At 43.6% G+C, this 24,814-nt stretch overlaps 1 protein-coding gene and 1 long non-coding RNA gene across 2 annotated transcripts in view; both read left to right on the top strand.

Moving 5' to 3' along the window:
• Window positions 1-24,814, top strand: part of SLCO3A1 (solute carrier organic anion transporter family member 3A1) — a 321,497-nt gene that overhangs the window by 11,746 nt on the left and 284,937 nt on the right.
• Window positions 1-24,814, top strand: LOC117070183. The gene is made up of 3 exons (XR_004431820.1): window positions 1-265; window positions 14,351-14,460; window positions 24,328-24,814. It is a non-coding gene; the product is annotated as an uncharacterized LOC117070183 (long non-coding RNA).

The raw sequence follows: 24,814 nt of genomic DNA, 5'->3' as shown, positions 1-24,814 counted from the left end.
GGATGGTCACAGGTGTTCATTTCCGCTCTGTCACCTCCTGATTGTTTGTTTTCTTCCTACCTCCCTCCACTGGCCCCTGACCCCATCAGAGTCATGCCTCACCATCCCTGACAGGATGTCACAGTCACATGGGTGGGGCCTCTGGGAGTCAAGACCTAGGCCATTCCTGAGTGGGACCATCATGCCAGGCATTTGCCATGGGCAGTGTCCTTTCTGCCCCTTCCATGGTTGGCCACCCACCGTCCCTATCCAGTGGATAATGGAGGTGGGTATGGTCTCTTACAAGCCTTTCAGATCCAATTCCACCTTTCACCACAGACTGTATGTGATTCTTGCCTTCCTGGACTAATTCTGAGGTCTTTTGTACTTTATTTGGGAGCAGGAATAAATGGGGACTTCATATTTTATTTAAATCTTTCCTTTTGTAGAGTTTGTAGGACAGTAGGATTATTCCCTAACATTTTCACTATCTCAGATGTTAGACCAAAATTGGGTCATATTATAAGTGACAAAATGACTTTTACAGTTTATCTGTTGGTGAGGTGGACATGGACCTGGAGGGGAGGGGGTGGATGAGATGATGGGCATTTCAGAAGGTAAAAACCAGGTATATTTATTAACTAGGGCTGCTGTAACAAATTAACCACGAACCGGGTGGCTTGAAACAACAAATGTTTTGTCTCACAGTCCTGCCGGCCAGAAGTCTGAAATCAGGGCATCAGCAGAGCCGTGCTCCCTCTGAGACCCTGCGTAGAACTCTTCCTTGCCTCTTCCTGGCATCTGGGGGTGGCCAAGGGTCCTTGGATTCCTTGGCTCGCAGCCACATCACTCCCATCCCTGCCTCTGCTGTCACATGGCATTTCCCCCATGTCTCTCTCTCCTTATAAGGATACCAGTCACATTGGATTAGGGCTCACCCTAATGACTTCATGTGACTAGCTTACATCTGCTAAGTCCTCGTTTCCAAATCAGGTCACATTCACAGGCACTAAGAGTTAGGACTTCAGTATATCTTTTTGGGGAAAACAATTCAGTTCATAACATCAGAGAAGAAAAAGAGCCAAGGACCCTAAAACAGTCTGTATGTACCAAGAAAGGCAAACTCTGTCTTCTTAAGTGTTTGGGTGGGTAGGAAGATTGTCGGATATTCCTAAGAGAGTCATTCATACCCAAAGATAACATTTCAGTCTTCACAGAAATGCTGACAGTCCCTGTTACCTTTCTGTAAGAAGGTAACCATGTTTCTTTCCGGGGTAGTGGTGGTTAGACTTGCAGGAATGAACCTAGTTGGATGATTCATTAGCTTTGAACACATCATTTGCTCTTTCTGGGCCTAGCTGAATGCTGGGATTGGACTGATAATCAGGTCATTTGATTAAGGAGAATGCATGTAAAAAAAAAAAAAAATCCTAGACAGCTATGTGGGTGAGGAATATGTGTTTGTATATTTACTGTGTGTATGTACATAGGTACTCATCCATGTTCCCATCCCTGACACCCAGAGTTACTTAGCAGGAATCAGGGCTGGTAAAATCTCCAGCTGGCACTCTCCTTCCTGAAGCCCTATCCAATTCGGTGAGACCAAAAGAGACTTTATCACTGTGTGCTGTGCCAGCCAGTCTCAGATTTGGCCAGGTGTGTATTAAATTAGGACCAGACATCTGCATTCTAATCTCATTCATCTCCGTGGTTTTTTTGGTGGGGGTGCGAGTGATATGGTTCTCAGAATTTCTCGGCACAGGCTCCTTTTTTGAAAAAAAAAATGTCAACTTGATCTCTGCCAAACTAATTAACTTCGACAACTTCCTTAAGTGCTGCAAGCAATTTAGAGTTGAGTAAGGCGTGTTCTTGGCCCTCATGGAGTTGATATATCCTTGAGGGGGAGATGGCATGTTTATAATTTTTTCATTAATGACTCATTCATTAGGACATTTCAGGTCCTGGGCCAGGTGGCAGCCAAGCCCTCTGGAAGCCTCACGCCTGGTCTACTTGTGTTACAATAGATCAGACTAAAAATAGGAACAAAGCATTGGGCCAGGGTGGGAGATGGGCCTAGGTAGACTGGTCGGAGATATACAATAATTTTCTCAACCTTGGTTGGGGATAGATCCAAGGGTAGCAAGATGTCAAGTGGAACTGTTGGTAAGAGGCTGGTTGCGGAGAGTCATTGGAGGCGGCATGTGATTGGAAAACCTGGGATGGAGAAGGGGAGGGCTGGAAACCCAGGGCCAGAACTGGGCTGGGGCATGTCAGGGCTGGCACTGCAGAGTGCCACTCTAGTTAGCAGCGCGGAGGCCGTCGGCATCTCTCTCAGCCAAGCTTGGATCCCTCTGCCCCTCCTCCCCTGCTTTGAAGTGGTGTGGTGAAATGTGGCTGGAAGTCAGTCTGCTAGTCTGTGGAGGGAACTTCACCCAGGGCATGCTCAGACTCGGCTAGAAGCAAGCACGGCTTCATCGCATGCTGAGGCCAAGGGGCTGAAGGATGCAGAATGCTTGTTGTACTGGAATGCTGTGCTCACCAGGATGGGTGCCACATGGGAGGGGGGGAACTATAGGGTCCTGGGCCTGAGGACAAAATGACACCTCTGTATTGAACCTCTCTTTTGCACATATATCAATGAGATTTCTGCAAGATGAGCTAACATTAGGAAAGGTCTTATTATGTTTGACTTTAAAAAAACAAAAATACTTTTGCTGGGCCTCGGATGTATCAGTTCTGGATAACTTTAAAGCTGGTAACAGAACAAACTGTGTTCACACACAGGAAATGTCTCCAAACAAAAAGTGGGTGTACAGTTTACAGTTTAAAAATTGGATGAAGGCCCTTCAAACTTCCCCTCCTGTTCTCCTTGGGAAGAGCTTGGCAGGCTGCTGAGAGAGGCCACTCCTCCCTGGTATAGGTAGTCACTGGGGCCTGGTAAGGAAGGTAGCCTGTGAGTGGAGCTGCCTGGTGACTGGGATGAGGCCCCAGGTGATCCTGGGGCTGGGAGGCTGGTGGAGGTTTCCTTTCAGCTTCAAGGCCTATATGCAAGGTTGTGCGAGTCAGGTCAGGAAGCATTTCTGCACTGTTGCCCCAAGCCTGTGGCCAGCCGATCTGAGCACTGGCTGAGCTGGCTGGAAAGCCCTGTGAGCATCCTGTGTCACTGTCTTTATATATTCATCACCTGGCTCTAGTGCTAACTTGAACTTCAAGTTCATGCTTCTTTTTTTTTTTTTTTTTTTTAATGGGGATGGAGTCTCCCTCTGTCGCCCAGGCTGGAGTGCAGTGGTGGGATTTCGGCTCACTACAACCTCCACCTCCTGGGTTCAAGAAATTCTCCTGCCTCTGCCTCTCTAGTAGCTGGGATTACAGGAGTGCACTAGCACACCCAGCTAATTTTTGTAGTTTTAGTAGAGTCAGGGTTTTGCCATGTTGGCCAGGCTAGTCTTGAACTCCTGACCTGAGGTGATCCACCTGGCTCGGCCTCCCAAAGTGCTGGGATTACAGGCATGAGCCACCACTCCTAGCCGGCTTTTTTTTTTTTTTTTTTAATGTCATTACTGTTTTACTCATTACACAAGAATATATGTGGTGTTGACAATTTGGAAAATACAAATAAACATAGATAACATTAAAAAAATCATCCATAATTCAAAGAACCTGGAGATAAATTGTGACCATTTTGGCGTGGGTCCTTTAAGTCCCTCTCCGTCTACCCGCATTGACGCATGACTTCCAGGCCCACGCGGTGGAAAAGGATGTGGGCTTTGGGGTCTTTGAAGTCCATGTCTGTGGCTGGTTAGTCTTGTGTGGCTTTGGGCATTTTGCTTTCCCTCTCTCATTCTCAATTTCCTCATCTCTAAGATTGGGATGATATTTATACTTTCAATGATCTTGTGAATACCAAATGAGAGAATCCATCCAAAGTACTCAGCCCGTGCCTCTCTGCAGTATGTGCTACTGTCGTGATTTTTAAAAAGTAATAAAATTGGATCTCACTATAAATTCTGTTTAGGAACCTACTCTTTCCTCTAAATCATTCTGATGGCTTTTCTGTAACATCAGATGTTCTTCTCTGCTGTCAGTTTCAAATGAAAAATGACCTTATTGTTTTTATAAAACAATACATATTCATCATGAATAAAAGTTTACATAAAAATGTTTTTAAAAATTCAAAATCCCACATTCAGAAATAATCATAAACCCCTGGTGGTGGGGTTTGAGAAGTGACTGTTAACCGCACCTTCCTCCCTGGGATTATAGGCAGGAGCATGGTGGCTTGTGCCTATAATCCCAGTACTTTGGAAGGCTGAAGTGGGAGTATCACTTGAGCTCAGGAGTTTGAGACCAGCCTGGGAAGCATAGGGGAGACCCTGTCTCTACAAAAAAATTTAAAAATTAGCTGAGCGTGGTGGCTCACGCCTATAATCCCAGCACTTTGGGAGGCCGAGGCGAGTGGATCACTTGAGGTCAGGAGTTTCAGACCAGCCTGGCCAACATGGTAAAACCCTTTCTGTACTAAAAATAAAAAAATTAGCCAGGCATGGTGGCACATGCATGTAATCCCAGCTACTCAGGAGGCTGAGGCAGGAGAATTGCTTGAACCCAGGAGGCAGAGGTTGCAGTGAGCCAAGATGGCGCCACTGCACTCCAGCCTGCACTCCAGTCTCTGTCTCAAAGGAAAAAAAAAAAAAATTAAAAAATTAACTGGGTGTGGTGGTGCATGCCACCACCCAGTCTCCCAGATATTTGGGAGACTGAGGTGGGAGGATCACTTGAGACCAGGAGATTGAGACTGCAGTGAGCCATAATAATGCCATTGCACTTCAGCCTGGGTGACAGAGTGAGACACTATTTCAACAACAACAACAAAAGAATCATTTGGGAAGTAGACACCCCAGCCAGCCACAGGGGTTTAAAACATCATCTTGTGGGTTATGTCGAAAAAACTGGAGTTTGGATTGGAAAACTCCGTTTGTGTCCAGATTCAGGCTTCTTTTCACTACTTTGTCCTCAGAATAAAACTCATCCAAGTCAGAACTGCAGGCTTTGTCTCTGCAGGAGCTTACCTGCTAGGTAAGCTTACCTCCTGGAGGAGCAGAGAATATGTGCATCCTGAGGGCTGTTCACAGAATCGGGGGAGAAGGGGGTCAGGGCAAGCTTGCCAGCTTCCTGCTTGCTATTCTATGAATCAAATAAGTTGCTGATCCTTCACTTTGGGGAGGATTGAGTGAGGAAGTCAGAAGAGCAGATGATTTTTCTCTGTTAACTTCCAGAAGGTGGACGTTCCTCTAGTCTATATCAAGGTATGAATTCTGGGGAAAAGGAAGAATAATTTCTCCTTATTATTAGGAATATATCATTTTAGAGGTCTTCCTATTCTTATACATGGAAAAATGACTGGCTGACTAGATATACTTATAAAATGTATGTTCTAAAAAATAGCAGTAAATTTAATTTCACTGAAATTTAACAGAAGACTTCAGTAAAACTGGAAAGAAGTAACTATCTTTTGCTACTAATGTTGCTGCAGAAGTGTCCAAGGCCAGCCTTATTTTTCCTCCCTTACAGATGATTTATTATTGCCTATAGGTTAGATGTATGAGAAATCTTTTCTTAATATTTGACATATAATTTAATTCTGATGTATATTACTGCTGTGTGATGTGTGTCATAGTCTTTGGAACTGGATGTGTTTTTTTCAATCAACAGATGCAATTCTTTATTAGTTTTGGGAGAATTTTCTTACATTATCTCTTCAAACACTGGGTTCTATGCAGTGAATTCTCTGCTGTGAGGCACCAATTGTCTGTATGTTATATTGTCTCTGAAATCCATAGTTGTCTGTTTTGATTCCATTACTTGAATCCCTTGTTTTTGTCTATATTCACCATGTTTATTTTTAGCTTTCCTCTAGTCAGAAAATTGATTTTAAACCATCTTTCTTTAGTTCTCTGTGGATTGTTTCATATATTTATTTTCTAGTGTTGGTTTTAGTTTTCAATTTATTTCTTTAGATCTACAATCTTTTTTTCCCTTTCTTAGATGTTGCCTTTGGGCTCTTGAGGTATTGAACTCATATTCTTATTAAGTTCTATGGCTCAAAGATCTTTTGGGGGAAATCTTTCTCTGACTGAGTTATGTTTTCTTTTAGTTTGAGTTCTTTGTCTTTGATACCTACTGTTGCTTTCTTGCCTTTCCAGGAGTCTGTGTTTAGAGATACCATGCCTTGTGGTTTTTCATTTTATTCTTGCTGGAGTAAATCAGCCTATATCTCTCTTTGATTTACTTATTTGAAGGCTGTCTTTTTTCTCCTTGCCACCAAGCTGAAGTTTGAAGGCTGGTTGTTCATTTCTGTTCATGCTTTCTGTAGCCTGAAGACATGTGAAGTGTCTGTCTTGGGGCAGTTAAGCTGTAGCAGGTGTTATGCTGGGTGCTGAGTAGGCTTGGCTAGATGTGGGCTTGGCAGCTTTCACTTCTGGAATCTTTTGAAGGCCTTTTTAAGTGGGTTTGGTCTTCCTGTGTGGGGGCACACAGTGCACACCCTCTGGCGGTATTCTGTGGCCTCGGGTCAGCCTTGGATTTGACTTTGGACTCCCAGAGTCTTCATTCCTTGCAGCAGAGATGATCAACACCACAGTTTATGCATCATCTCATCCTTTTCTCCCCAGCGGATGTTTTCTCTCTTCCGTAGTCAGAAGAGGAGAATATAGGGATAACTACTCAGGTTGTTTTTATCTAGATGTGGTGATATTGATGAAAACTCTCAGAATGTTTATTTATTCACTGTTTTATCTTCCTGAGGATGTTAGACTCAGGGCTCTGAGCCTTGCCACACTGGATCCTTTTTCCTTTACTTTCCTTCCCAGGCACCTTTTGAGTTTATGACACTGGGGTGTGCTCATTTTGTTTTTTGTTTTTGGCTGATAAATATTTTATTTCAGGTTTAATTTTTTTAATTCAGATTTAGGAAGAGTGAGATTGTATGCAGAAGTTTAATTCTACCATTTTATCTGGGAAATGTCTAGCAACATTTGAAAAGATCATGTAACATTCCATTGTATTCCATCTCCCTATTTCTGTATGGTAGGTTGCTTATGGTTTTGTTTTGCTGATATAAATTCTGGTTGCTCATTGCTTTTCATTGTTTTGATTTTCAGAATTACAGAATGGGATGATGAGTTCAAGGACTGGTCACAAAAGATGTGGGGAGTCAAATCCTCTGTGAAAAGGGGAATTGCCTTTATCGAGGATGTAGTGTGCCCGGGAGCACACAAGCAGTCTGATCGAACTTTCACACAAATCCCATGCAGTAGATGTCATTATTTCTCTTTTCCATATAAGGAAGTAGGGCTCACTTCTAGAAGTTAAAGAATGTGCCAGCTGGGCATAGTGGCTCACGCCTATAATCCCAGCACTTTGGGAAGCCAAGGCGGGTGGATCACGAGGTCAGGAGTTCGAGACCAGCCTGGCCAACATGGTGAAATCCCTTCTCTACTAAAAATACAAAAAAATAGCCGGATGTGGTGGCAGTTGCCTGTAATCCCACCTACTCAGGAGAATCGCTTGAACCCGGGAGGTGGATAGGTTGCAGTGAGCTGGGACCATGCCACTGCACTCCAGCCTGGGCAACAGAGTGAGACTCCGTCTCAAAAAAAAAGAAAGAAAGAACATACCTAAATCCAAATTGGCACAGCTCATGTTCGATCTTGGGTCTCTTGGCTCCAGCTCTAAATTCCCTTCTCTTTCTTCAGACCATGCCTTGAAAAAATTCGCAGCTGAATGCTTCAGTGTCTTGAGTGTGTTGATATTGTTTTAACATGTTACCACTTGTGAGAGAACACTGTTCTCGCTCTCTCTTTTAAACTGAGGTAAAAGGTAATGAACATTGAATATGGCTTTACTGGGACCAGAGAATGACTTCACCAGGGCCAGAGAATCTGTTCTCTGTTCCCTTCCTCCCCTTCAGGGCACGGTGACATCTGCAAGTGACAGGAGTGCTCTGAAAAAGACCTGTTATACATTCCAGGGCTGGTCACAGGGCCCCTGCTCCCTGCATGCAGCTACCTGCGTGCCCAGCACTCACCTGCGTTCCTGATTTGAACAGCCAGTCACTCAAACACATGGGCCATTATGTAATATTTCTGCCATAACAATTCCCACAAAATTACAGAGTGTTCTGTGTCAGTGTGAACAGACACTGTAATTAGTGTTTACTTGTTCAACAGGTGATCATTTTTCAAAATTTTGGTGCAAAATTACATTTACCTTATTCAAAAAGTATTCCACAGGGCTGAGTAACATGTTGATGTTTGCTAAAAGATGCTGATGGGAGAGTCGTCTGTTTACTGTGGGTTTCAGTTTTCTCCTCAAAAACAAAAGTGGGTACCATGCCATCTTACATGTGTCGAGTGTTCAGCCAGTTTCAGTATTGAGGGATTATGTCATTTCAGACTGACAGCAACCCTGGGACATCTGTGGGGCAATTTTGCCCCACTTTTGTTTTTAATTTTATTATGACGAAACAAAAAAGTAGAAATTATAGTACAGTAGACACCCATGTACTCACCACCTAGGATTGAATAGTTGTTAAGATTTGACACATTTGCTTCATATTCACAGCTACATTCATACACATACACACACTCATACTTTATTTCAGAACCATTTTAAAGTAAATATAGAAATGATGACACTTCACACCTAAATACTTCAGTATACCTCTTCATAAAATATGGGCATTTCCCTATAAAACTGCAGCCCTACTATCACTTCTAACAAAATTAAGTAGTCACTAATTTCAGTTAATACTTCCTACATATCAGATTTCTCCAAAATGTCCTCAAAATATCTCTATTGTAATTGCCATTTCTAGCTCTATACCTAGCTTTCTTTGGAACTATTTGTTTATAAACAACCACAAACCAATTCAAGATCATACATTTCATTTGTTGTATGACTTTGTGTCATTTCCATTTTTTTTCTTTATCATGGAAAATTACACATAAAATTTACCATCTTAATCATTTTGAAGTGTACACTGAACTCAGTGGTGTGGTAGTCCCCCCTTGCTCTTGGGGGATATATTCCAAGACCCCTGATGTGGATTCCTGGAACCTTAGATAGTGCTAAATGCTGTATATGATATGGTTTTTCCTATATGTATATACCTATGATAAAGTTTAATTTATAAATTAGGCACTGTAAGATGAACAACAATAATAATACAAAATAATTATAACAATATACTGTAATATAAGTTACGTGAATATGGTCTCTCTCAATATATCTTGTTGTCGCCTACTATTTTCTGACTGTAGTTGACCTCAGGTAACTGAAAATTGTGAAAGTGAAACTCTGGATAAGTGGGGACTCCTACATTAAGTATATTCACAACATTGTGCAACTATCACCACCATCTATCTCTGGACCTCTTCTTCCCATAGGGAAACTCCATACCTATTAAATGATCACTCCCCACTCCCCTTCCTCAGCCCTGGCCACCGCTGTTCACTTCCTATCTCTATGATTCTGACTACCCTAGGGCCTCATAATCAGTGTTTGTCCTTTTGCAACAGGCTTGTTTCACTCAGCATAATGTCCTCACAGGTCATCCAAGTTCGGGGCTGGGTCAGAATTTCCTTCCTTTTTAAGGCTGAATATTCCATGGTATGTATAGAGCACGTTTCGCTTATCCAGTCATCTGTCGATGGACACTTCCGTTGCTTCCACACGTTAGCTATTGTGAATAATGCCTCTCTGATCGTCGGTGTACAGCTTTCATCTGGAATAATTTCCCCACTTTTTCCCCACTATGTTAACTTTTTAAAGAGGTTGGGTCAGTTGTCATTCCACAGAACATCTTATATAATGTTCCATATTCTGAATGTATCTGATTATTTCCTTGTGGTTTCATTTAACTTGTCTCTTTTCTCTGTATTTTCTGTACAATGGAAGTTAGCTTTTGCTTGACGAGATTTAATTTTTGCTTGATTAGAGGAGATAACTGGTGAGGAATTCTTTCAAGTACATTGTATTAAAACACCTAGTTGACCCCTGCTCATGATGCTAAGGCTGACCACAAGGTTGAGATGGGTAGTTACATCCACACCACTCCACATGAAAGGGACGTTTGCCGCCTTGAAGTTGGCAGTCTGTGCTGGTGCACTTTTAATAGATGAGGCAGTTGCTGACATTCTGAGTAGGCTCTGACTTGGTTGCCAGTGATCTCCACCGTTTACTGATCATCTGCTGCGTGTACCTGACACGTGTCATCTCATTTAGTCCTTTAGGGATGGCAGTGTTGTCCCATGTTGTAGCTCAATGTAGGAGATCCTAGTTGCACTTCTGTTATGAAGCCACTCCTGCCTCCCTTTCCTCTGACCCTCCCCTCCCACTGTGGATCGTGGTCTCCTCCCCCAGCTCCATGGCATGATGTTGGCACTGCCTTTCCAGTTTACACTCTCCACGGGGTAAAAACTGGACTCTGAAGCAAGAGACTGCTTGGATTCCAATCCCAGCTCTGCCTGTCACATGTGACGTAAACCTGGGTTAGTTCCTCCCCAGTCAGTTGGAGATGATTAAAGTACCTGCCACAGAGGGCTCTCCTGAGCATGAAAGGAGTTACTGCCTGGGAAGCACTTGTGTGTGATAAGTCTTAGCCTCGTTCTCTGTCATTCCTTCTGTGGGTCCCTGGAGACAGTTGCTCAGCCCGTTTTGCTTTGAAGGTTTTGCCATAATTCACAATAGAGAAACACTGGGGATGACTGAAAATCAGGTAACAAACATAAAGCAGTGACAGTGATTCTAGAGCAGGGGTTGGCAAACTATAGCCCATGGGCCAAACCTGGCCTGCTCTCTACTTTTGTAAGTCAAGTTTTTTTGGAACACAGCCATGCTGATTTATGTACATATTATCATCATCATGTGACAGAAACCATATTGCCTGCAAAGCCTAAAATAGCTAGTATCTGGCCTTTACAGAAAAGGTTTGCTACCCCCTGCTCTAGAATCTTAAAGAATTCTTAGAGTTGGCCGGGCGTGGTGGCTCAAGCCTGTAATCCCAGCACTTTGGGAGGCCGAGACGGGCGGATCACGAGGTCAGGAGATCGAGACCATCCTGGCTAATACAGTGAAACTCTGTCTCTACTTAAAAATACAAAAAACTAGCCAGGCGACGAGGCGGGCGCCTGTAGTCCCAGCTACTGGGGAGGCTGAGGCAGGAGAATGGCGTAAACCCGGGAGGCGGAGCTTGCAGTGAGCTGAGATCTGGCCACTGCACTCCAGCCTGGGTGGCAGAGCAAGACTCCGTCTCAAAAAAAAAAAAAAAAAAAAAAAAAAGAATTCTTAGAGTTATGGTCTCAGATCTTTAGGTGAAATCCCAGAGAAAATGCCACCTCAGCTGAGTGTGGTGGCTCACACCTGTAATCCTAGAACTTTGGGAGGCCAAGGTGGGCAAATAGCTTGAGCCCAGGACTTGTAGACCAGCCTGGGCAACATGGTGAAACCCCATCTCTATTTCTATAAATTAAGTTTTAAAAGCTACCTCCTGCTAAATTTTTGCCTTCAGCTTTCACTTCCGGGAGTGGCATTTCCCAACCTTCCCAGCTGGGAAAGTTCATTTAGTCTGACTCTAAAGAACTAAATGAGATAATGTGTGTTAGGTACACATAGCGGATGCTCAACAAACGCTAGTAACTGTGATCACTGGTAACCAAGTTACAGCCTACTCAGGATTTTGGCAAGTGCCTCATCTGTTAAAAGGGCACCAACGCAGACTATTTGCCAACGTCAAGGGAGCAAATGTTTGTTTCACATGGAGCGGTCTGGATGTTACCACCCATCTCAATCCCATGGTCAGCCTTAGTACCATGAGCAGGGATTCAAGCAGATGTTTTAATATAAAGTACTTGAGAGAATTCCTTACAGGTATCTCCTATAGTTAAGCACAAATTACATCTAGTCAAGCTACCTAGAACTGAAGGCTGACTTCTTTATCTGAGCAGGCCCCTCCTGCAGATCTGAGGCTGGCATGCATGGGCTCTGGATAACTGGTGGTTCTGGAGGCCTCTCAATTGGAACTGTTCTCTTTACTGTGAGTCTTTTCTCCCAGCCAGTCCACTGCTTTTGTTTTGCACAGCACCTCCCAGGTGAGCCAGCAGGGAGCCCCTGTGTACTCTTCTCTGCTGTCCAGCATGGATGTGGCCTATGGTAGAGGGACTGCACTGTGGGATCACAGGCCTTTTCTGTATTCACATTGCCTGCCCACACACACTAACCATCACAGCTTATTACTTTTGCCAATATGTTTGGGGTCCTGCTGTTTGACCCAAGTGGATCTGATTCAAATCCTTTCAATGAGAAACCTCAATTCCGTAAGTTTCTTCTGCATTTTCACAGAAACAGAACACTTTCCTAAAGTCATTCTCTATTATGTGCAACTTATGTGACTTGATTTATTTCTTGATCTTTAAGGTAGTTTTTATTCATCTGAGGCATTAAATTGAATTCTGATATGAAAGAATCTTTTCCCTTATATATTATGTTATCTCCTAACCACTTAAGTAGCTGTTTAATCTTTTAATCAACTTGATGTGAAGCTTCTTGAAATGATGATGGCAGTTCTCCTTGTATATATTTTAAAATTTTGATATCAGACCTCCCCCTCTAATCCCTCTTAACCTTAAAAATTTTAAGATGTTTGTGTTCTTTGAAGCTACTTTATTAATTCAAGACCTATTTATTGAGCTTCTGTGACTTGTCAGGCATTCTTCTAGATACTGGGGACCCAGCATGTCAAAACACAAGAAATGGCTATATAGGCGCTTACATTGTGGTGCTTTTGCTCATACCATCACTGCAAGGTTTGATATTCTTCAAAGAGTGGTATGGTGGCTGACTGTAAAAGTCCATTCAAGTCACAGAGGAGAAAATTGAAGTGGATCTGCAGAAACAGGCTCCACAGCAGAGGGGAGGGGAGCTCTGTGAAGAGGAAGGGATGATATTTCAGGGAAGATCTTTGGGAAGGGGAAGGAGGTAACCTCCTTGGCTGGAAGGTCCAGTCAGGTAAGGGAAGGTTTTGAAGTCTAGGCTCATTCTAGTGGGCATAAAGGAGTTGTTACAGGTTTTTGCAAAAAGGGGTGTGGTCTATAGAAGGAGGCATTTTAGGAAGATAGTAGCTCAATGAACCTACAAAAAAATCTGAGACTTGTAGTCTCATCTAAGCCTGCAGCCAAAAGCTAGGGAGTCAGGGGTATGGATGGAGTCACCCTTCCAGCTCTCCATTCACCAGGTGACGGGACCACAACAGAGCATCCTATGGAAAGACTAGAAGAATCTCAGGGCTTTCCTGCAGGTGAGGCTGCACAGAAACAGAGAGAACTAGGCTGACAACATGAGGCAAGATCTAGCATCCCAGAAATGAAACCATCATCATGTGGCATCTGAAGCAGGAAGTGAATTTAGGCGTTTTTTTTTTTTTTTTTGAGATGGAGTTTTGCTCTTGTCTCCCAGGCTGGAGTGCAGTGGTCCTTGACTCACTGTAACCTCCGCCTCCTGGGTTCAAGTGCTTCTCCTGCCTCAGCCTCCCAAGTAGCTGGGATTACAGGCACGTGCCACCACGCTTGGCTAATTTTTGTATTTTGGTAGGGACGGGGTTTCACCCTGTTGGCCAGGCTGGTCTCAAACCCCTGACCTCAGGTGATCCGCCCGCCTCGGCTTCCCAGAGTGCTGGGATTACAGGCATGAGCCACTGTGGAGGGGCGATTTAGGTCTTTTGATTGGGCTCCAGGGTTGCAGATGTGTTCACTTTCCTTGGTGGTAGCCAAATGCCATCAGAAGAAATTAACTCATGGACTGTTTGCAGGGCATGGTGTCATCTCATGGTTTTCTAAATATTGGCCCCTACAGCTCAGAGACTAGATGATGGGATACTTGAAGCTTCTGCTCAGTATGCAGACATTGTTAAGAATGGCATCATGACGGGGACAGATCAGCATTCCTACCACACTCTGTTTTAAAATCAGATTCTCATTTTGTGTCAAACCATCTAGAACTGTCATCTCTTAGCTGTCTTTCTCACAACTCAAAGCGTAGATTTTCATGCCCAGAAAAATTTTCATTCACAGACATCTAATCAATGAGATACTTATAGTAACTGAAAAAGTACCCATGCTTCATCAAAAGGGCCTTATGCTTAAAGAGAGAAATGTTGCATTTCATGGAAATTTTATAATTTTTTTCCTTACACGTAGGAAATAAGAATTTGGACTTTTTTTTCCTCCTTACCAGTTTTATCCATTTCTCTCTTGTGAATAGTTGCAGTCATTCTTCCTGGCATTGAAGTATTTCTGAAATAGCTCTTCTTATCTAGGCATAATTACAACATATCTATGAAGTACGTGACTCTGTTTTGAAAATCAGCCTGTGATCTGCGCACATGCTTCTGAACACACACTTCTACCCACATGCAAATTCTGAGAGGTAAGCACATTGAATTAGGCAGCCACTTTTCCAAAGGAATAGAGTAATCAGATAGGCCACAGTTATATAGAATATCCGTTAGCATAAGGGTTCTACTAAAATATTTATTGCTTGACCCTGAGTTGACGCCTATAAAGCAGGTACGTTTTGCACACCACTTACGCTGTGACATGCTTGGTATCTGCCACTTATTTTTTCTGCCTTTTTTTTTTTAAAGCCACCATCTGCATTTTCTACTTTGAAGTACATTAGTTACTATGGAAACAGTGATGTCATTGGTGGGCGTGAGGGTTAGTAACATCTACAAGGACAGTATAAAGTTATTTTATTTAATGGGTTGAAATTTATATGACACTTGGGAGAAATTATGAGTATGCTTGAGAGAATGGTGTCGGTATACAACTGTAGCTACTATGATGCCTATGCATGTAACAAATCGGCATTTGTGTAGGTTGCAAACAAAAATATGGCTGAAAACTAAGAAAAATGCAAAGGAGAGAAAATAGAAGGTCAGGGTATTCATATAATTGTTCAAGCTGCTCAGAGCATCATTTTCTGAAGGTGGCCTTTGGTTAATACAAATATATTGATGCCCCTATATAGATGTGATTTAGATCAGCTAATGGCCCATTTTTCTTCTATAGAGATACTGTCATGGGACAGGTCTTTCGCTTTCTGAATGAAATTTGTGTTCCAGGCAGTAGTGGTTCAATTCTGGCATGCAACCAAGCTCTTAATGAGATTCCTGAAGAGGATCCCATGGTCTCAGAAGCTCCAGACAGAGATTTTATGTAAGGACAGTTGTGTGTCGCAGCAGAGATGGCACAGTGAGTCTCAGGGAGAGTACCTGGATCTCTTTAATAAGATGTTCAGGGCTCTGTGGAGAATGTCTGAATGAAGCTGGCTGTGTTCCTCTTTCATTTATTCTCCTTGGAAAGAAAAGGTGCTTCAGATAGATAGATATGCTCCTCAACCTGCTTGTATGTGTCCCTATCATTATCTATCTATCTATCTATCTATCTATCTATCTATCTTGAGATGATTGTAGATTCACATGCAATTGTAAGAAATAATAGAGTGATCCTGTACACTCTCTACCCAGTCTCCCCTAATAGTAACATATTGCAAAACTGTAGTATAACACCACAATTAGGAAATTGACAGTGATAGGGTCCACCAACAGATTTCCTCAGTTTTACCTGCACTTGTGCTTCTGTGTGTGTGTGTGTGTGTGTGTGTGTGTGTAGTTCTTGGCAGTTTCATCACTTGTGTAGAGTAATGTGACCACCACAACAATCAGCATATAGAACCTGCTGCACTTTTATTGCCACAGTCTGTCCTGCTCCCTAACCCAGGGCACCACTATTCTGTTCTCAATCTCTCTAATGTTGTCATTTTATGCATGTATTATGAATGGCATCATATAGCATGCAACCTTTTGAGATTGTTTTTTCATGAAGCACAAATCTCTTGAGATCCATCCAAGTTGTTGCATATATCAATAATTCATTTCTTTTTATTGCAGAGTGATATTCCCTAGTGTGGAGGTACTCCTGTTAGTTAACCATTCACCTCTTGATGGCATTTGGGTTGTGCTTATCTATTTAAACAAGTATTTGGGAGAGGGCTTTTGGGGTCCTAATAGCACAGAATCAGGAAGTGCCCCAGTCTCTCTCTATGGTTCTCTTCTTGGTTTTCGGCATGGATCCTTCCAGAAGCAGTAAGGCCCAAATTATTTAGAGTGATGGAATATGGTGGAGAGAGCAGAATGAAGCACAGAGAGCTGGCTAGCCAGGCTATATGTCTCCTTTCAAAATGGGGCTCAGGATGGGGCTTGGGCTGAGGCTGTGTGTGCCCTGAGACCTGCATTCATGTATCTGCATTTCTCTTACAAGAACTGATGGGAGAAGGTACCTTTTCTGCAGAGCCAGTGATCAAAGGGGATATAACACAAGCAGCTTGGCCAGCTTGGTCCCGCCAACCCTTTTAGGGAAGATCAGTACCTGAACCCTTATTCTAGGACAAGAAGCAGAGGGAATCTTTTCCTTGGTCTTACTGATTGATTTTCATTTTGAAAAGTGTTCCACCCTGCCTCTTTTTTTTTTATTAAATGCTCCAGGATTGTCTAACTGGTCATATGACAGAATTTAAACACCAAAACTATTATCTGAATACGAGCCACAGGTCTGTATTTCTGGTTTGAGGTTGATCATGAAGTGGCCTGAGCTAACAGACCCAGTGATTTGACATTGCTCTTTCCTTGAAATGCAAGATAAAGAAAAAATGTTTTTTTCTTTATCGTGCAGTTTATAGAACCAGCAGACTAACCCGCCCCCCCCTTGTCTTCTGCTATTTAAGCTATTGACCTAAAGAAAGAAAGGGTTTTTAGCCTTGAGATGAAGTTAAAAGCCACTCAGAGAAACTGTTGGATCAGAAGCTTTTAATACCAACAGTTATCAGCGAGCGAGTCGGCACATGGCCTTTCTTTTGGAGCTCAATGGAGAATTCAAGTCCCCTGTGGTAAATAAGCAATATGCCGTGTCTACCAGGAAGGGAAACACAAACATATTCCTCTGGCCCAGACTTTAGGAGATGGTTTTCTAAGCACAAGCAGCATGACTTCTTTGCTTGGCAAACTCCGTGTCATCTTTTAACACTGGAATGTCATGCTTGAGTGAGGTAACCCTGCTCCTTCCCTAGCCAGTTCTGGGTTCCCTCTCTTCTGGTCTCTTTTACAATTGACCCTATTATCATGCAAAACCCTTAAGATCAGTGCCTTCAAGTACAAATGCTTTTCACTGGGGAGTTTGGTTCTAAAGCAGCCAGTGAGACCAATGTTATATGGAGGTGGAATATTACTCAAGAACTTTCCCTTAGTTGCCTAGAAGGGAAGCAGTGCATTCCAGGATCAGGCAGTATAAGCAGTGCTTACCTCTGAACCCTGGGATCATGCTTAGCATGGTAATAGTGAGATCTGTGCACAGGAGAGGGCATGTGAGGACTGAAAGTCAATGTGAGGATGGGAAGTTTATGTCTCCCTTCTCAAGCACATACTCACGATATGCATTTGCTAAGTGAAATTGTGGACAAACCATTCACACTCCTTAAATGATATATATTGAACCCGTTCATTTGCTTCTCTTTGTGTTCTTAGCTCCCAGTTTAAGGTTGGACACTTGGTAGCCTTTGGTAAATATTGGCTAAATGAATCAATGATCAAACAGAGGGACATGAAATTTGCTAATACAGTATAGATTTGGGGGCTTCCACCCTCCACCCCCACCCCACCCCCACTATGTATGACTTCTTTTTTTTTCCTTGAGATGGACTTTCACTCTGTCGCCCAGGCCAGAGTGCAGTGGCATGATCTCGGCTCACTGCAACCTCCACTTCCCGGGTTCAAGCGATTATCTTGCCTCAGCCTCCCGAGTAACTGGGACCACAGGCGTGTGCACCACCATGACCAGCTAATTTTTTTTTTGTATTTTTAGTAGAGACAGGGTTTCACCATGTTGGCCAGGCTGGTCTCGAACTCCTGACCTCAGGTGATCTGCCCATCTCGGCCTCCCAAAGTGCTGGGATTGTAGGTGTGAGCCACCGCGCCTGGCCATGGCTTCTTAATCCCACTCTGATTTTACTGAATATGTGCAATAAGTATAACCTCATCAAGTTTTCCTTGCAATTAGGCAACACCTGGTGTCCCAAAGGGATGTAGTATCACCTTGTTCTTTAAGAAGGTGGTTGGGTTGGTCTATTAATGCCCAGTGAGTAAGCAAATGGCAGATGGGACAGCAGCCACCGTGCAAGCCAGGTAGGCGCCATCCACTGTAAACAGAGAGGAGAATGGTGAGGACTTGGGAAGGAGCCATGTGCTCCAGCCATTCAGATTCCAGTCCTCTCTGTCAGCTCCTCTTAATCTCCAGGTTACTCAGATGCTTTGAGGCTGGTTGATAACAAAGTATCCCTGCTTCCCCTTTTTTTTTTTTTATAGCTGGCAGTAAATGGTCTGGGTTTCACTTATATCAGGTGCCCGGAAGTCTTCCTGTGTGAAATTCGCTTGTTTGGAGACTGAAGAGAGAAACTTGGTACTGGGACCCTAGAATCCCCTCTTTCTGGTTTGCTTTTTCACTCCATCAGCTGAGGTACCACAGGGGATGCCAGAGGCCTGAGGCTTCTTGGTGGAAGCAGTCCCAGTTTGGGATCAGAACATCTAATCCCTGACTGGTTCTCTTGCTCTGAGGCTGGGGCTCCCCTGAGGGATGTGCCTTGCTTTGGCTCGCTGGGGCACTTAACCCTTTGCATTTTCTTACATGCAGTAGTCTTCCATAGGGATTTCCACCTCTCAGTTATTTGTAATTATTTTATGCCATTATATACCCTAAAAGTGGCTGTGGGTTCTAAATTCCAAGTTGTGATTTATAACAATAGTTACTAAGGCAATGCATTTATACGTTGTTCATACACTCATAATTATTTCATGTGTTTCACTGGGTTGTGCATAGAAATTTTGGTTCCAAGTATTTTTTGAAGCAGAACTGTGTTTGTAATATCCTACTTACCAATGGTAGTGTAGCATCCCAATAGTATATCACAGTTGCTACAGTCACTTCTGTGGGTCCACACCCCGTGCCAGGCACCGTGTTACATGCATTTCTTCTGTTGTCTGCTTCATCCTCACACTGAGACATTTGCAGAAACATCTCACAGAGCAGGCAACTGAAGGGACCCAGTTTCAGACAAAGGTCTGGCCTGATTGGAAAGCTTCATCACCATAGCGTCATACATACAGTCACATTAATGACCAAAATAATGATAAAAATAGTGATCATATCTAACAGTGTTCTAAGGTTTTCCTATGGATTAACCTTTTGGATCCTTACAAAACCTTGTGAGATACGTACAAGTATTATCTTTGTTTTATAAAGAGGATTCTGAGGTCCTGAGAGTTGGAGAAATTTTCTCCCTGTCACATAGCTTGAAAGTGGCAACACTGGACATCAAAAATGAGCATTCTTCTGGGTGCAGTGGCTTATGCCTGTAATCCCAGCACTTTGGGAGGTTGAGGTGGGTGGATCACCTGAGGTTGAGAGTTTGAGACCAGCCTGGCCAACATGGTGAAACACCGTCTCTACTAAAAAAAATACAAAAATTAGCCAGGTGTGGTGGGTATTCCCAGCTACATGGGAGTCTGAGGCAGGAGAAGCACTTGAACCTGGGAGGTAGGCATTTGCAGTGAGCCGAGATTGCATAACTATACTCCAGCCTAGGCAACAGAGTGAGATTCTGTCTCAAAAAAAAAAAAAGTGTGGGGGGCCATTCTGACTTCAGAGCCTTTTTTCTATTAAATTGTTTTAAAATAAAACTTATTGATTTATTCAGCACAGATTATGTGAATCACTATAATCAGAAATTATTATGAAATGTCTATTTTCTAGTATTAAATGAGGCTTAAGTGATTTTTCACAATCTGCATTTTCTAGAAAGCTTTGATAATTAGATTTCAGTTCTAATTGTGACATTTCTTTTTTTTGTACATCGTTGGAATTATTTATTTGGATTAAGCATGTTTTTGTATGCTTACTCTATGCCAGGCCCCGTGCTGCATATTTTCATATATTATCTCGTTTCACTTTTTTTTTTTTAAAGCCGATTCTTTTAGACCTGAGGCAGCTGAGCGTCATGGAAACTAGTCAGTGTCTATCCTAAAAACAGCTGGACCCCTGCTGGCGAGCTCACTGTATGTGTGATGTATTCCAGGAGCATGGGGTCTGATTCCCTTCCTCAGTGAATCAGGAAAGCTTTCTGGGGAAAGGAGTTATGTGGATTCTCCAATTTTTGCTCCTTTAGAAGTAAAAAGCCTTTCCATCCCATATAGGGACACAGAAAGGAGGTGATGGGGGTGGTGCTGAGCCTGCTCCCCTGCTCTGCATCACCTGGAAGGAGGGTGCAGAAGGAGCAGGGGTCTTTGTGTCCCTCTTTGCTCCCTTTGGCATCACTCTCCAGGCCCAGTAATGAAACCCCACCCCTGGCTGGGCCCTTTCTCACCATCTTCCTTCTCCAGGGCTACCTCCTGAGGGCTCACTCCTTAAAGGCAGGATGCAGTGGCTTCTCCTTGAGTGAGCTCAGAGGTCAGGAGCTCCCTAAGCTCCTGTATCAAGAGACAAAGGACATCTGAAGCCAGAATGCCCTTCCCAAAGCTGCCGTAGCACCTGTGTCTCAGGAAGAAGCCGGGCAGATGCCTCTTTGTTCCAGCAGCCAAACTCCAGCATGTCACAAATCATATATTACAGGAAAAGGGAACCCTTTGCTGCTGGGCAGCTTGGCCCAAGATCCTCACAGTCTTTTAGGGATGCTTAGAATTGGCCCTTGGTTGGTTTGTAGCATTTATGCAATATCAACCCTTGAACTGATGATCCTTGAACAAGTGCATTGTTCTCTATCCTTGATTTCATTCATAGTGGACAGTTTTAGGTAGATCCCTGCCGTGAGCAGACACATACATGCGGTCTGACAGTTCAGATCCCTTCACCCTCCCCTCCCCTATTTTTATGGCTGCTAACAAATGGGTTGGACCTTTCTCTAAAGGCCTCTCTGGGCAGGTGATATTTGAGTAGATTTGAAATAAGTGTGGGATCGAATTGTACAGCTATTTGGAGCAAGAATGTTTCAGGCAGAGGGACTAGGATGTGCAAAGGCCCTGGGGTTGAAACATGCTTGATGTAGTCGGGGAATGGAAAGACCAGTGTGTCTCTAGCAGAGAGGGTGAGAGGGAAGCAGGGGAAGTTGAAAGAAGAGAGGTGGGTGGAAGACCAGACCTGGCAGGACCCTGTGAGCCACAGGGAAGCAGAGTTGGTCCCTTTTAAGTATTGGGGCTGGCAAATCTGACTAGTACATTTCCCCAGTACTCTTGCTCACCTCTGCATTTTTGCCTTTGATTGTTCCCTTTCTTCGGTGTATCCTGCGCTTCCCCTTGGTCTCCCTTAATTGTGCAATGGAAAGTAGTAGCAGAGCACAAAAATCCCAAGTTGAAAGCTTGCTTAGAGGACTGTATCTTTTTCTTACCAGCTAACTCTTACTAATTGGAAATTGACATCAGCACTTGTCTCCCATGCTTCTCTTTTAATTGAGGTTTCCCTCAAGTCCTCCTCTTAGGCAAGATGTGCCTCATATGAGCCCCTGGCCCACTGCACCTGCCTTGGGCTGAGTGGCTCCTGTTTGTCTCCACATCAGCGTGAGTTGTGTGAGTTCCTCAGCAGTGCTGCATGCCTAGAAGGCCCCAGTGAGCATTGACTTGGACCTGGTGATTTTCCTCTTTATGCTTTGCCCTTCCGAAGAGAGATGGAAAATCCAGCCTCAGTATCAGTGTTGTTTCTACGGTGTGACCATATTGATGTGCTTACTGACTCCTAAGTCACCTACTGGCACACAGCACAGATGCATCCAATGTCCTTATCTTTGAGGCTTTGCTTTCAAGACTTCACACTGACTACATCAATCTGAATAATCGAGCTTAACTCCAGACAAGAATTCAGGGGTACAATGTGATGGCCCTCTGTTGATTCTCTTTAAAAGTCGTGAATATGAGTCATCATGGGTATTTAATGAGCTCTGCAAGATGGCAGGTGCTGACAAGTGCCTTATATATTCTGTTTCTAGTCTTGCAATTTGTGTATTATCATTCAGAACCCCAGGCTCAGGAGGTGAAAGAATTCCACTTACAGCTGAAGTTGCATTTGAGTGGGAGAGGGAGCAGGAGTTTATTCTCCCCTCTTTGTTTCTGCGTGTGTCTGTATATTGGCCAAGCACATTTCCAGTGGGAAATCCTTAGTGGCTTTTATGGTGTTTTGTGAGAGGGTACAGGGGACCGACGTGTGAATGCCAGGTGTCATTATCACTGTCAAGTGTCTAATTCAGTGCTGGGCCATGGACAGGTTTAGAAGTGCCTTAGAATTCAGAGTTAATCCAGAGCGGGCCACAGGTTAATGACATTTTGCTTTATTCTTCAGTGCTTTCCTTTTCTCTTTAGCATATTGTCATCCCTTTTACCCCTTCTTCCTTCCTCAGCCATTTTCCCCAGAGGGCAGAATGGCTTGAGCTATTTCCTGCCTGAGTTTTGCGGTCAAGACCCCTGCCAGCCCAATTCCTGCAACAATGACCCTAAGGCACTAATTACAGGCCCCTCTTTGCCTGCCTGCCTGAGACATTGCAGCCACTAACCCTGCACCCTTGAGGCACGCTCTCCATTCAGTGACATGGTACTGCCTGTGTGCACAGGAGCCCTGCAGCAGCTGACCCAAACAATGCTCATTTTCATTGTGGCATCTTGGCATGGCCTGGCAGCTTTGGCCTTTTAGAACCCAGCTGGTGCCAGGGTTGCTGGCCTGCCCTGCAGAGGTGATTGGCCACTTCATAGTAATAAACAGATTTCAATCCTGGGAAGTTCTGAGGCCTGCTGTTCTATCCCTGTCTTTTGTGTCTTTTTGATAAAAGATGTTCGAGGTAGCCACATGGTTTAATAAAACCAGGCTGGATGCAGCTACCTAGGTTTAAAATATCATTCTACTAGGCTAGCTGTGTGTCCTTGGACAAGTTACTTAACCTCTCTGAACCTCTCCTTCTGTTTCTCCAAGTTGAACTTGGTAATATCTACACTACAGTTTGTACCAGGATTTAATAAGATAATGTTTGTGAAAAGCACCTTGTTCAGGTCTTATACACTGTATGTGCTGAGTAGATAATTAGTTTTCTCAGGCAGAGTCCCAAACAGAAGGACAAGCCAAATAAACCCCATGGTGTGCTGCATTGTTCTATGTAGTGATCTGTGTTTGGCAGATTTGAGATTATTTTAAACCAAAGTAAAAGAGCTTTAATTATGCTCTTGTTTGTGGTTTTGTTGGTTGCATTATTAACCGATTTTCGGAATACTCCCCGTGCTCTCACTGTTTCATAGTGAAGGGCTGGCGGGGAGTCAGGAGCTGGAAGTCAATACTTTCTTTGCAGAACTTCCAGCTCCCTCTGTCTCAGAGATGGGATTGGCAGTGTCATCTGAATGGGGTATGGGTTCAGAGACTGGCCTGTCAAATCAACATGGGCTGCCGGCTCTCTTATTACATCCTGAGCATGTGTGTCTTGGGCCTTTATAGATATATTTGCTGTTGCCCTTTGCTCTTCATTCACTTAATTTCAGTCGTGCACATCCAGTTATACAAATGACGTATGCATAGCTATTTGATTTTAACAAGCAGTTGGCTAAAGTGTTTAGTGTGACTCTGGAATTAAACTCCTTGGATGCCAGTCCCTTATACCAGGTTCAGAATAGTCTTAGGCATATGAAACCTCAATTTTTTTTTCTACAAAATGGGTTAGTGATAGCACTTATCTCATAGGAAATTAGAAGGATTAACCTGTAAAAGTGCTCAATATACTACCTGCTATGTAATAAATCCTTAATAAAAATTACTTGTATTAATATTAGCAATAGCTGGCTGGGTACAGTGGCTCATGCCTGTAATCTTAGTGCTTTGGAAGACAGAGATGGAAAGATCATTTGAGGCCAGTAGTTCGAGACCAGCTTGGGCAACATAGTGAGACCCCCATCTCTATAAAACAAAACAAAACAAAGCAAAAAAAAAAAAAAAAAAAAACACCAATTAGCTGGGCAGTGTGGCACACACCTGTAGCTCTAGCTGCTCAGGAGGCTGGGGTGGGCGGATCGCTTGAACCCAGGGGCACAAGGTTTCTGTGAGCTATGATCGTGCCACTGCACTCCAGCCTGGGTGACAGAGTGAGACTGTCTCTAAAAAAAAAAAAACCCTACAATTATTACTAGCTAACATATAGCTAACATTTGTGTACTTGCTATTACAGAATAAATATATTCCAGCTAAGTAGATGTCGGTGGTTTTCTGCACAGTGAACTCTTATCATTCCTTGACTGGTGTGGTAACACTGGAGATGCATGCTCCTTAGGTGAATGTAAGTTCTAAATTGTTGCCAGGAAAGGACTGTGGGTGGCCCTGCTGGACCTGGAGTGCATTTGCAACACTTTATGGGCTTCATAGCACCTGTACGCCCCTGCTATCTCCCCCAAGGCTGTTACTCATCGCTCAGCACTTATCCTAGCCCTTCAATTTCCCTGGGTCTCTGGTCCAGAGCTCACACTGCCTTTCCTTACATCCCAGGGGTATCTTGACCTTTGGCAATGGGCAGTAAGATGTGTACATTAGTCTGAGGCTCCATGCCTTATAAAACACTGTGCTGGGGCCGGGCGCGGTGGTTCAAGCCTGTAATCCCAGCACTTTGGGAGGCCAAGACGGGCGGATCACGAGGTCAGGAGATCGAGACCATCCTGGCT

The sequence above is a fragment of the Trachypithecus francoisi genome, unplaced genomic scaffold (assembly GCF_009764315.1).
Source record: "Trachypithecus francoisi isolate TF-2019V2 unplaced genomic scaffold, Tfra_2.0 Lachesis_group3, whole genome shotgun sequence".
Lineage (NCBI taxonomy): Eukaryota > Metazoa > Chordata > Mammalia > Primates > Cercopithecidae > Trachypithecus > Trachypithecus francoisi.
Note: the sequence above shows the minus strand (reverse complement) of the source record. Positions and strands in the feature narration are given on the sequence as shown.